General features: G+C 54.3%; 1 protein-coding gene across 1 annotated transcript in view; it reads right to left on the bottom strand.

Moving 5' to 3' along the window:
- Positions 1-12,479, bottom strand: part of LOC119433412 (ran-binding protein 3-like) — a 150,768-nt gene that overhangs the window by 53,094 nt on the left and 85,195 nt on the right. The gene's annotated exons all lie outside the window — the stretch shown is intronic.

The following is a 12,479-nucleotide window of genomic DNA, read 5'->3' as shown; positions in this document are numbered from 1 at the left end:
ATATTAGACGCTTCACTTAAATTGTGACGCGAATGTTTCACTGTAACTGTACCCTACGCGTCTATAAAATTTGACCGAACCGTTTCAGGGACCCTTTAATTCAGTACTGGCGTTGCTATGGCGAAAAAAAAGACGTGCTTTCTATGTAAATCGAACATTTTCAAAACGCGAGCTCAGCTACCCGGATAAAACAGTTGTCGCTGCCTGTACACGCGTAGAGTGGCGTGCCCACAGGGTGGCATATCGGGAACGAGTACCCCTCCTCCCCCCCCCCCCCCCCTTAAGAAGTAGAATGCTGTATTAGCATGTGGCCTGTCCAGTCCTCCTTCCTCCCCCACCCCGTCCTGGTCAAGTGTGTGCTATTACATTACCATTACAGCACTGACCTGATTTTTTTTTCTGTTGGTATGTGTTACTTCTGGCGTTGTCTGTCCATTACATGACAACAGTGACATAACAAGAGGGTATGACGAACATATATGATAGGTCATGACATGCGTGTCATGTAGATCATGTAGGACCCAGCGAAAAAGATTAACACTCAAAAACCACTGAAATGTGTTCGGACCAGTGGCGCACCGACGGGGGGGGGGGGGGGGTTCGGGGTTTGTAACCCCCCCCCCCCTGAGGCCGACTTAACCCCCCTCTTTTGTTTAACCACTTTTCTTTCCTTGCGCATTTGAGTACTGCAACTAAGATGTAAGATGCGCAATCGTCTGCACACTCACAAAAAGCGCATTTTTTGACAATTTTCCCTGTAGAAATTGAAATTAGTGCTATTTCGATGGTATTGGCAAACTGTCAACCCCCCCCCCCCCCCCCCCTGGCAGAGATCCTGGGTACGCTACTGGTTCGGACCTGGATACTAAGTGAAGAAAACACTAAAGGATGCCGACAGAAATTATAGTCATGAGCATGACTCAGCATAAATGATAATGACTCAGCGAACAAGATTAACACTCATAATTAAGCCACTAAAATGGGCTCTGACGTGGGTACTAAGTGAAGGAAACATTAAAGGATGATGGTAGAAGTCATAGTCATGACCATGACTGAGCAAATACGTCAGTTACTCGGCGAGAGAGAGAGAGAGAGAGAGAAGTGACTTTATTTGCACCCGTCAAATAGATGACGGGGTAGAGGCTTCAGCCTAAACGCACACTCATCCTTCCTAACCGTCGACCGGGATCCCTTGGGACGCGGCGGCGGTCAGGGCGAGACCGATGACTTGTCGTTGAGCATTTTTTTCTTCGTTGAGTAGCAAGGACTCCCAAGATTCTCTACATCTATCTGGCTCATCAAAGCTAGGATTACTCGGCGAAAAAATATTCAAACGCCTACTCCTGCCTAAGGCCTGGTAACAAGGCTGGCAGTACTTAATTGTAAAATAAATAAATTGTAGCGAAGCGTTGGAACTCTGAAGTGGGTCGTCCGCTCCAGCGCCTTCTAGTGGGTCGTTTTCTTCGGCTCTCGAGCGTCGCTCTTGCTGAGAGTTCGTGCTGCACTTTTTGGACTGTCGCCATTGCGCTGCTTTAAGTGTCGTCCAATAAACACCCTTATAAATTGGTGGAGAGTGCGGTACCCTCAAAACCGCTCCGCGATGCCCCTGTAGCTTCGATCCCGTGCACTACCATCTGCCATGCTGCAAGGCGCCTCCCAGCAAGCGCCGCCTCCCACACCACTCGCCTGTCCCGGTGTCCCTCGTCAACGCGACCCACCTATCTTCACTGGCGCGGATGGCACCGACGTGGAGGACTGGCTCGCTATCTACGAGCGCGTGAGTGTACCGAACAAATGGGACGAGGTAGGAAAATTGAGCAACTTGGTATTTTACCAGGCGGGAGTAGGAAGTCTGTGGTACAACAACCACAAATCCGATTTCCCGACCTGGTCCGCTTTCAAGACTGCCATTATCGACGTGTTTGGCCACCCTGCTGTTCGTAAGCTGCAAGCAGAACAGCGTTTGCGCGAACGAGCTCAGCAATCTTTCACAAGTTACATAGAGGACATTCTGGACTTGTGCAAGAAAACCAACGCGGCCATGTCCGAGTTGGATAAGATCAAAAATTTAATGAAAGGCATCGACGACGACACCTTCACCATGCTCCTCGCCAAAAATCCTCGTACGGTGGCAGCGATAATAACTCTATGCCAGAGTTAGGAGCTACGCCGGCAGCGGTCGTTGACCCGGCGGCCAGCACGGGACGCAGATCTCGCTGGCTTGTCAAACGTTTCTGACCACACCACATTGCTGGCAGAAATGAAGACATTTGTGCGCGAAGAAATTGCACGCCAGCTCTCTCTGCTGCCCTTTGCTCACCCGCGGCATGTGGAACAGCTATCAACCACACTGCCGCCTCCTCTCCGCCGGGTGATTGAACAGGAAATCGCGGAAGTCATGCCCGAATATCACCAGCGCCCTCCGGCACCGGCGCCACTTGGCTACGCTCAAGTTGTCGCCAGGCCAGCCCAACCAATATCTGCGGCTGCTCCGTTTAGTTACGCCGAAGCCGTCGTTCGAAGCGGTTGTGCCGCCTACGTACGCCGATGTCACTAGGCTCCGTCTGCAGCCCACAATGCAGCCATACCCGCAGCCGCTACGTCCATCGCGTCCTGAGCCATGGGTTGGACCCTCTCCGGCAAACCATTGGCGCACTTCCGACAACCGGCCCATATGCTTTGCGTGTGGTTACGCCGGCCATGTCGGACGTTTTTGCAATCGCGTGCAGTCGCCTCGAGTCGCATCACCCGTCATGAGCCAGTCCAGCTGCCCTAATTACGAACTACCGCCGCCTTTGTCACCGACGTTACGCCCAGCTCCTTCTACCCGCCGTTCGCCGTCTCCACGACGTCGTTCATTGTCGCCGATACGGCCACGTCAGGTCGCACGAGATCGGGAAAACTAGTCGTCGCAGTCCATGAGGCAAGGGCTCATGGACTTGTAGACGGTGTTCGCGCATCTGCCCTTATAGACACTGGAGCCGCTGTATCCGTTATGGATGCCAAACTTAGCCATTTCCTACGAAAAGTGATGACGCAACTTTCGGGGCTATCCCTTTGTACGGCTAGCGCCCAAAGTATTCACCCAACAGCAGTATGCACAGCTCGCGTCGTCATTCGGGACTCCCATGTATGCCGTCGAATTCATCATCATTCCTGCATGCTCCATTCCTGCAAATAACACTAAAAAGGCACTGAAATGGGTTCGGCCGTGATTACTAAGGGAAGGAAACACTAAAGTATGGTGGTAGAAGTCATAGTCATGAGCGGTGGTGGTGGTGAAAAACTTTATTGAGTGATGACAGGAGAGAGTTGGGGACGGCCTTAAGGGCCGGCCTCTCACAAAATCTAGGAGGGGTCCCTAGTCCGGAACCCCTGTGGCTTCTGCTGCAGCACGCGCTCGGGCCACTAGGGTGCGTTGATCCTCCAGGGTCGAGCAGCCGAGCAGGGCAGCCTCCCAGTTCTCTCGGGTAGGGGGGAATGGGAAGGGGTGTGGCGGGACCGCCGGGTTTGATGGGCAGGCCCACACCATGTGGAATGGGTCCGCGAACGGATGGTCACAGTGTGGGCAGGCCCCGGAGAATGCCGGGTTAAAGTGTCTGAGTATGGCCGGGCACAATACCGTGTTGGTGTAGAGACGGAGGAGCCAGCGCTCGTCCGCCTTGTTTAGGCCCGATGCCGGTGGTGGGAATCTGAGCCTGTGCGATTTGTACAGGGTCGTGATTTCTTTGAAGGATGTAGCCGGATTTGGTGCTGGGACATCAGGCAATGGAGGGTGAGGCGGATCCCGGTAATTTAGTGCGCGGGCTGAGGCATCGGCAGCCTCGTTTCCGCCTAGCCCTGTATGGCCAGGGGTCCAGATGATTGTACGCGGGTTGGGGCGATCTAGATAGTAGCATCGTTTAAGAATTTGGGCTGCGCGTTCAGTGATGCAACCCCGGATGAGATTTTGGCACGCACTCCGCGAGTCGGTAATGATAATCCGAGATGCGGGGTCCGCTGCGGCGAGTGCTATGGCGACTTCTTCCGCGTGTGTGATGTCGGGTGCTCGTAAGGTGAGCCCTTGAATAGGTACGTTTTGGTGAACAGCGGCCGTGTACCACCCGCCGTGATGCGGGCCGGATGCGTCCGTGTAGAAGACCCCCGTGCGTGAGCCATAGCGTTGCTGTAGGGCGTTAGCCCGCGCTATACGCCTACCATCGTGGGTCCCCTTAGTCATGTTTTGGGGCAGAGGCGGAATGATCAGGGCACCACGCCAGTCCTCAGGTATCGTGATCCGCTCTTCTACCGGGTAGGTGTAGGAGATGTGTAAACGGTGTAGGAGGTCTCTCCCAGCCTGCGACGTGCCAAGTCGCAGGTACTGGTTGTTGAGATGAGCCTCTTTAAGTTCCCCGTATGTGTTTGTCATGCCCAGGTCTGCGAGACGTTGGTTAGATGTCGAGATGGGGAGGTCAAGGGCACGTTTGTAGATTTTGCGGAGTATACAGTCGAGTGTATTCTCGTCGCATTTACGCAGACGCAGGTAGGGGGTCGAATACAGGATCCGGCTGGTCACGAATGCGTTGGCGAGGCGCAGAGCATCCCTGCTCCGGAGGCCTCCCCGTTTATACGAAACACGGCGGATCATACGGCCCACCTGATCCCCTACCGTACGCAGTTTACGCAGGGTGGTGTCGATCTTGCGGTGTGTGTGGATGAAGAGCCCAAGGACTCTGATTTCATCACGTTCCGGGATAGGCCCGGTACGCAGGGAAAGTTCGATTTGTGTGGTGTCCTTTGGTTTGGGGCGAAGATGCACGTATTCCGATTTGGTAGGTGAGCATTCGAGACCGCAGCGACGGGCGTAGTCGTCTACTACCGACGCTGCTTGTTGCAGGCACGTCTCGATGCTGCCAAGAGATCCCTGGGTTGCCCATAGCGTGATGTCATCAGCGTACAGAGCGTGCTGCACGCCTGGGACATCATTGAGCAATGGGGGGAGGTGAGCCATGGCAAGGTTGAACAGGAGAGGAGAGAGGACCGCTCCTTGTGGTGTTCCCCGCGTACCGAGGGGGTACGGGCCATGCTCCTTGTCTTGAATACGGAGGTATGTCTGCCGTTCCATGAGGAATTGGCGAACATACCTGAAAGCATTATGCCCACAGTTTGTCTGTGAGAGGTGGGTAAGAATGATGTCATGGGTGACGTTATCGAAAGCTCCCTTGAGGTGAGGACTACCTTGTCGTCACTGGGGTGTTCCGCTGGTTCGATAACGTCTCGGTGTAGTTGCAGGAGAATGTCCTGTGCAGAGCGATGTGGGCGAAAACCGTACATGGTGTCCGCAAAGGTGTGTTGGGCTTCCAGATATTCAGAGAGCCTATCTCGGACCATGCTTTCCATAAGTTTCCCCACACAGGAGGTTAAGGAAATGGGTCTGAGATTGTCAATGTTAATGGATTTGCCTGACTTGGGTATGAAAGTAACCAAGGCCGTTTTCCAATCAATCGGTAGTGGCTCACGCCCCTCCCAGATCTGATTGAAATAGTCGAGGAGGTGAAGGTACGCCGAGTCAAGGAGGTTGGCTAAAAGCCTAACCGTCACTCGATCCCTGCCTGGCGCCGTTCCTCGTTTCATTTTGGACAGGGCCGCCTTCAGATCGTGGAGTTGGAAGCAACGATCCAGGTCAGCGTTCTCCGTGCCTGCATAGGAGTACGCCGGTCCGAGGGGGTCCTGTTGGCGACCGCTGAGATATTTATCTCTTAGCGCTTGTGCCAATTTCTCCGCGTCTCCCGCGTATGCGTGAAGTCCACGCTGTAAGTGTTTTTGTGTTTCTGTGCGTGTTTGGCTAGGGTCTATGAGAGCCCTGAAAAGACGCCAGGTGTTACGACTTGACATCTGCGTAGCGGCAGTGTTGCAGCGTTCCACCCAGTTAGAATCGGCGAGCTGGGCCGCGTACTCGTCCGCTTCTTGAGTGAGGGCTGCGATTCGTAGTTTGAGTTTTCGGTTGTGTTTCTGTCGGCGCCAGCGGCGGACTAGGCTGTGCCGAGCCTCCCAGAGGTGCAGGAGGTGGTTGTCCACTGCAGGTGTGGCCTCTGAGAGTTGAACCGTCTGCTCGGTGTGACGAAGTGACGACACGAGGTGTTGAGACCAGGTGGCGTAGCCTTGGTGGGGTATGGGGATCGAATTGGTGTACTCCAATCGGAATTTAGTCCAGTCGGGAAGTTTTGCCTGTTGGTAAGGACGGGTAAGGGGGTGTGTTCGGATTGTGGTGAGGATAATGCAGTGGTCGCTGCCGAGGGTTTCCTCGGTGTTGAGCCAATCTGCGTGTCTGATGTTTTTGATCAGTGTGAGGTCGGGACATGCGTCGCGAGTCAGAGTTACCAATGCGTGTTGGGTGTGTGGGGTCCGTCAGGAGGGTGAAGCCCATGGTAGAAATCAATTCCGCCAATTTTCTACCGCGTCGTTCCTCCCGATGGTAACCCCAATGGGTGCTGGGGGCATTAAAGTCACCTACTATGACTAGTGGTTCCCTGCCTGCAGCCGCGCGCGCTTTGCTAAAGATGTCGGTGTAAGTTATGTTGGGCAGTTTGGGTGAACTGTAAATGTTAAGAATGTGTATGGATGGGTCCTGCTTCCTAAGTGGGAGGAGGGTCACCATAGCACACGAGTAAGGCGGGTCGCATTCTAGATCCACCAAGTTGGCGGTGTAATTTCGGTGCAGGCATATTGCGGTTTGTGCGTCCCTTTGATACACGGTATAATTTGTAAGGGCGGCGTGCTCGCCTGGCTCCTGAAGAGCCACTACCGCGGGTAAATCTGGATAGGTTTCTAGGTGGAGCCGGAGAGCAGCCCGCTTAGTACGGGCTCGAAATCCCCGGCAATTCCACTGAACGATTGTAAGAGGGTCCGAATTAGCGCGGGTACGGCGTGATTTAAGACCGTGGCCCGCCATCTTGGGGATTAGAATTTTGTGTGGCCTCCAGTAGAGCAGAGAGGTCCATAGGCGCTCCGCTGCTCGTTCTGGGGCTATTATCCAGGGTTGCAGTCAAACTGACAGGCTGCCGATCAGCCTCGGCCATATGAGGTAGTGGCCGTTGCATCTGCGATTTATTCACCCGTTTAAGCTTGGTGGTGGGTCGACGGGTGCTGGAAACGATTTGAGGCAGCTGGGCCACTATCATGGCCGGGATGCGGTCGAATACGGTTTGAATGGCAGCAGCGAGTCTATCCTCGATAGTGGTTACTATGGAGGCCATTTGGCCCTCCAGGTTGCTGAGACGCGCTTCAATCGGAGCGAGGAGTGCCGTGCAGTCCCTTTGTTCAGAGGGGGCACTGTCCATCGCTTCCGGTGCTGGCCCGGAAGGTGTCGAGGTAGGAAGTGGGGGCGTGCGGTTCACGAGCGCCTCCATTGCCTGTGTTAGCGAGGCCACTCTGGCCTTAAGTTGCTGGATTTCAATTTGTTCCCGCGAGGGAGTGGGAGGTGTGGGTGGTTTGGGTGGGTTCGGGGGGTGTCGGGGTGGGGAGGCTGCCGTACCCGTGCCGCTCACCTGAGGTCCTTGTCGGATGCGAGCAGCCCATGTGAGTTCCCCTTGGGCAGCAGGCTGGAGTCCGGGTGGCGGCGGGTGCGATGTGGAGGAGGCAGGTGGGCCCTGCCTCGATGGAGACCTCTCGGTGGGAGGTCCCGGCGGAGTGTGGCCTCGCTTGGAAGGCTCGTGGGTCCCCGCTCCAGGATGCGGGGGTGGAGGAGATTTGGTGGCAGGAGATGGAGTCACCTGCTGTGAAGCCCGGGTGTCGGGCGGCCTCGGCTTCCGTGGTCGCTGGCGTTTGCCTTTCGTGGGGCCGGGTTGGCTCTCCAGTGGAGGGGTGGGCGATTTGGGTGGTGGCGCCCTGTAGCGCGCCTTACAGCTCCGGTCCCCGGTGACGTGGGGTCCGGCGCAAATAGCGCACTTTGGTGTGCACTCGTGAGGTGCGCGAGCGCCATCCATAAGTGGCACCGTGTTGTCACAGGTGCCGCAGAGGTCCGGCTTAGGGCCAGGGCAGGCGTCGGGGCGGTGCCCAACAGATCCGCACTGGCTACATGCTGGTATGGTTTTTTTGTACGGATGTACCAGGATTAGCAGGGCGTCGTAAGTGACGTACCTGGGCTTGACCTTGCCGGAGAAGGTGAGCCTCACCTTGTTGGTGGTGCCTAATCGCCGGATGTGGAGGATCTCGCCCTCCGGCCAGTAGAGGCGTTTTTGAAGTTCGGCTTCGGAGTCGGTACTACGCACTGTCACCACTCCGTAGCAAGAGTCCCGAGTATCCACGCGTAGGTACCCGAAAAGGGGCACCGGTCCGACTGAAGAGAGAACTGTGAGTTCGCCAATCAGTTTGTCCGCAATAAGCGGGTCTGCGGTGTAGGCCAGGATGAGGTTTTGGTCCCGCGCCATCACTACTGTGACCAGCCGGTTGGCGTTTGCTCCAAGGTGGGCGATGAGCGCGCTGCCGGCTCCGTTCTCGGGGAAAACGGCGGTGAGGGACAATCGAGTCCGCGGTTTGAGGACGACGACAAAATCCGTCGTTTTCGGCTTTGGCAGAGGTAGAGGTTGCCACGTGGGTTTCTTCTTCCCCTGCTGCGGGCCCGCGGAGCGCGTCGCAGGCGGCGGGAGTGTTGTGGAACAGGTTTGAGCTGCCGCGTCAGCAGCTGCAATTGCTGCGCCGCTCGCCCGCTCTCGTCTTGCCACCGCGGCAGCAAGCGCGGTGCTCTTATAGGTTTGGGGCAGCTCCGGTCTGCTGTCCGAGGTCTGGATGGTTGTCCACAGCATGCCGTGGGGGTCGTATCCGGTGTAAGTGTCCGCCTCAGGTGCGGGAGTAGTTTGGGGACGATTCCCCGTTCTGCCGGGAGGCGCCATAGCTAGTAGGCCTAGCTGGGCCGCCACCGGCGTCGAGATGTAAAATGCCCGAGAAGGTCGTAAGATGAGTCCACTTGCCAGAACGTGGTGTCCAGATGAACCGGATCACATTCCGGAGACGGTGGTAAGGTTTTCCTAGGGGTCCGAAGAGGTGGCTAGCGGTTCCGTGCGAAAAACGACGGAGCCGAAACGCTGCACATCTGATCCGGTCGCACGCTCGCAGCGCCGTCATGAGCGTGACTCAGCAAATACATCAATGACTCGGCGAAAAAAGATTAGCACTCAAAAGCCCCTGAAATGGGTTCGGAGGTGGTCCCTGAGCGAATGAAACACTGAAGGATTGTGGTAGAAGTCATATCATCACCATGACTCAGCAAAAAAGAATGACACAGCGAAAAAAGATTAACACTCAAAAATCAATGGAATGGGTTTGGATGTGGTACTAAGTGAAGGAAAAGGCTAAAGGTCGATAGTCGAAGTCATAGTCATGACCATCACTAAGGGTTTTGCCTTAAGGTCTCTCAGGTGTAGCTAAAGGGACTCCTCAGGACTCATGACATGAATGTCATGACATGCGTGTCGTGTAGGTCATGAAAGAGCCGCATGCCTCTTGGTGCTCTCATGGTCGTTTCGTTAACTTGGTAGGCTCCCCGCACACTGATTCGCATAACATCGATTCCCACAGGGCGGGGGATCTGCCGGCATTTTTTTTAAGCAAAGCTTTATATGGCGAAGCGAAATCGCCTGTCCTCAGAAAACTATCATCATCAGCATTGGCTCGAGCGTCGTCGCCTTCTTCCGCAGCTGGCTCGTGCCACTGCCCCCGCGTTCGTCGTCGTCGTCTTCTTCCACAGCTCGCTGCGTTGCCGCTCATCAATCCAGCGTAGAATTTCACTTCTCTTCAGTCGTCGTAATGGGGAGGCCGCATCTACGGGGGTATGAGCCATTCATTGTCTTACATATATAGTGGACAGATCTAATTTTGAAGTAATTTAATTTCGAAGAATCGCAGGTGGCAATGGGCAGCTAACCACCGCTAACGTCCCTAGATATTTTATTTGCTTTCTTTAAGTAGCGACAAGCTTTGAAGCACCGCTGTCGAATCTCATTGGGCGGCGCTCATTCCAGCAGCCATGTTTTTCCTAACGCTGTTCACCCGCATTTACTTGCACGCTGCTGCGAGCAGCGTAGATATCAGCGGCCGTTGACGGTCGCATGCTATCTAGGAAGATAATGGCGGCCGACGGAGTAGATGTCGCTACTTAAAAAAGGGCAGCAAATCTAGGGACTTTAAACCACGCCGCTGAACAAACTCGAGGCCAAGGAGGAGGAATAAACTTTTATTGTAGAACCAGCACTTTATGATGGCCGGGCCTAAGCCTCCCATGAGGGTACGTCGAGGGCTTGCCTCGCCGCCGCCTCACGGGCGTGCTGGGTCGCCCAGGTTTGGTCGTCGAGGGCGGAGCTCCGCCGAGCCTCACCCAACCTCGACGAGAGGGTCGTGGTGTTAATGTGTGTGTACTGTGCTGGGCACTCTCACAGCATATGCGGAAGCGTAGCCGGGTGAGTGCCACAGCACCGGCAGTTGGGGGTACTGTAAACGTCTGGGAATATAAGGTGGATGCGGGCTGGTACGTGAAGGGTACGTATTTGTAGCAGACACAGGGTGGTAGCCTGCGCCCGGCTGAACTTGGGGTGAGGTGGGGGGAAGGTTCGGCGACTGAGGTAAAAGGCCTTAACGAGATCGTTTTAAGTGGTCAGATTGTCCCTGGTGTCCAACTCGTCTCCATTGACTCCGGCGCGGTTGACTCGCGCAATGAAGTGGATGACCTCGTTGAGGTTGGGGAGGTGTGGGTGGACAGGGCCCGCATGGCCCTGGATCCATGTCAGGGCGATCATGCTGTCTTTAGAATGTGGTGCCTGGCAGATGATACGAAGAGCTTGAGGAGAAATACAGCCTTTGCTGAAGTTAGTGACGGCTGAGCGAGAGTCAAACGCGATGGTGTGACAGGTGGGATATAGATTGGCCAGGGCGATGGCCACTTCTTCAGCCGTCTTGGCAGTGGGGGTATAGTGACGCTCGAGGCGTGGTGTAGGACTGCATCGCGTGTGGCCACGGCCACAAATCGTGTGCCATGGGAATATTGGGCTGCATCAACAAATGTGATGCCAGGTACGTGAGCAAGGGCTTTTATGATAGCTCAGGAATTTTCTTTTTAAAACCTCCTTGGCTCGAGACATCGAACGCAAGCGACAACGGCGGACTACGTATGGTCATACCGTCAGTGACATCGTTCTCTCCGTCGCAGCCGAACGTGTGTGCAACCTCATATTTGGGAAATACTTTAATGAACCCTGGGGATTAACCCAGTGATAAATACCGGGGCCGTACGTTTCAGCTTCGCTGGTTAACCATCTTCACGGATTGGAAGGGCCGACGAATTTTCTTTTTTTTTAATTGTGATAAAGACTTGCCCTTAACGTATAATTCCTGATGCCTGTATAATGTATACGTGTATTATGTGTGTGCTGTGAGGCCTGTGTTGTGTATGAATTGAAGCAGTGTTTTGTGCAATATGTTATCAAGTATCCAGCGGTCATAGCTGGTTGTGACACAGTAGCGGAGGCCGGCTTGCAGTAGGAGACGCAAGCGTTACGATTGTAAGCCAGTTCGCGCAGGACATCGGTCGTATAACTTGGTGGCTTGGCACTCGCCGCCGCAATTGGCACATACAAAATGTTCTTTAGGCAAGCAAGTGGTAATTGGAAATCGCTTGGAGAGGGACTTCGTCCTTCAGTGGGCCCAAAGTTGACTGATAGTGATCCTGGAAGACTAGCGCTGCTTTCACATGCAGCGGGTGAATTATTGGGTGAAACTGTTGGGTTATGCGCATACATATAGTCATACATAGTCACACGCAATCGTACAAGCACAACTGCAGCAGCACGCGAACGATTTGCATAAGGTGATGACCACCCTCGCTGATCACTCTGGAAAATGTGCATGCGTCCATATATTTGATGGCACAAAGTTCTTGCTTCGGCAAGCGCGGGGGGCCTACCGCGAAGTAATGGAAGCTTATCGTATACACAGGGTGTTTCAGTTAAGTTGGGCCAAACATTAAAAATATTCAAATGCCACGTAGCTAGACAGAACCAAGGCAAGTTTGTTTGCCGTTGCTTGGAGATACTCAGATTATTTCTTACCTTCCGCGTAATTGCATAATTAGTCTTAACCACCTATCAACTTCTCAATTATTATAATTACATGAAGAGTGTCAATGAGAAAATTGTAGAGCAACATGAAAAAATTGGCCGCATATCTGCTTGCTTCGCTGCAAATGACGTTGAAAGGCGATAGTCTTCTGCCGCCCCTGATACGTAACACCCTCTCTTCTCCTCCCTCCCACCCCTCACGCTCTTCCCCTTCCCTCTCACTCCTCCCATGATGGATGCAAATGAGGTTTTGCTGAGTTCAATTCAAATTTCCCGCGTTCGCCCTGCTCTCGCGCCATCTGTTGGGACCTTTTATTACTGTTGGCTTAAAGCCGGCTACAGAGCCGCGGCTTTAGTCGGCTTGGTTTTAACGCGTAGCGTCTCTTCGACACC

This window comes from Dermacentor silvarum, chromosome 11 (genome assembly GCF_013339745.2).
Source record: "Dermacentor silvarum isolate Dsil-2018 chromosome 11, BIME_Dsil_1.4, whole genome shotgun sequence".
Classification (NCBI taxonomy): domain Eukaryota; kingdom Metazoa; phylum Arthropoda; class Arachnida; order Ixodida; family Ixodidae; genus Dermacentor; species Dermacentor silvarum.
This window is presented reverse-complemented; position numbering and strand designations above follow the sequence as displayed.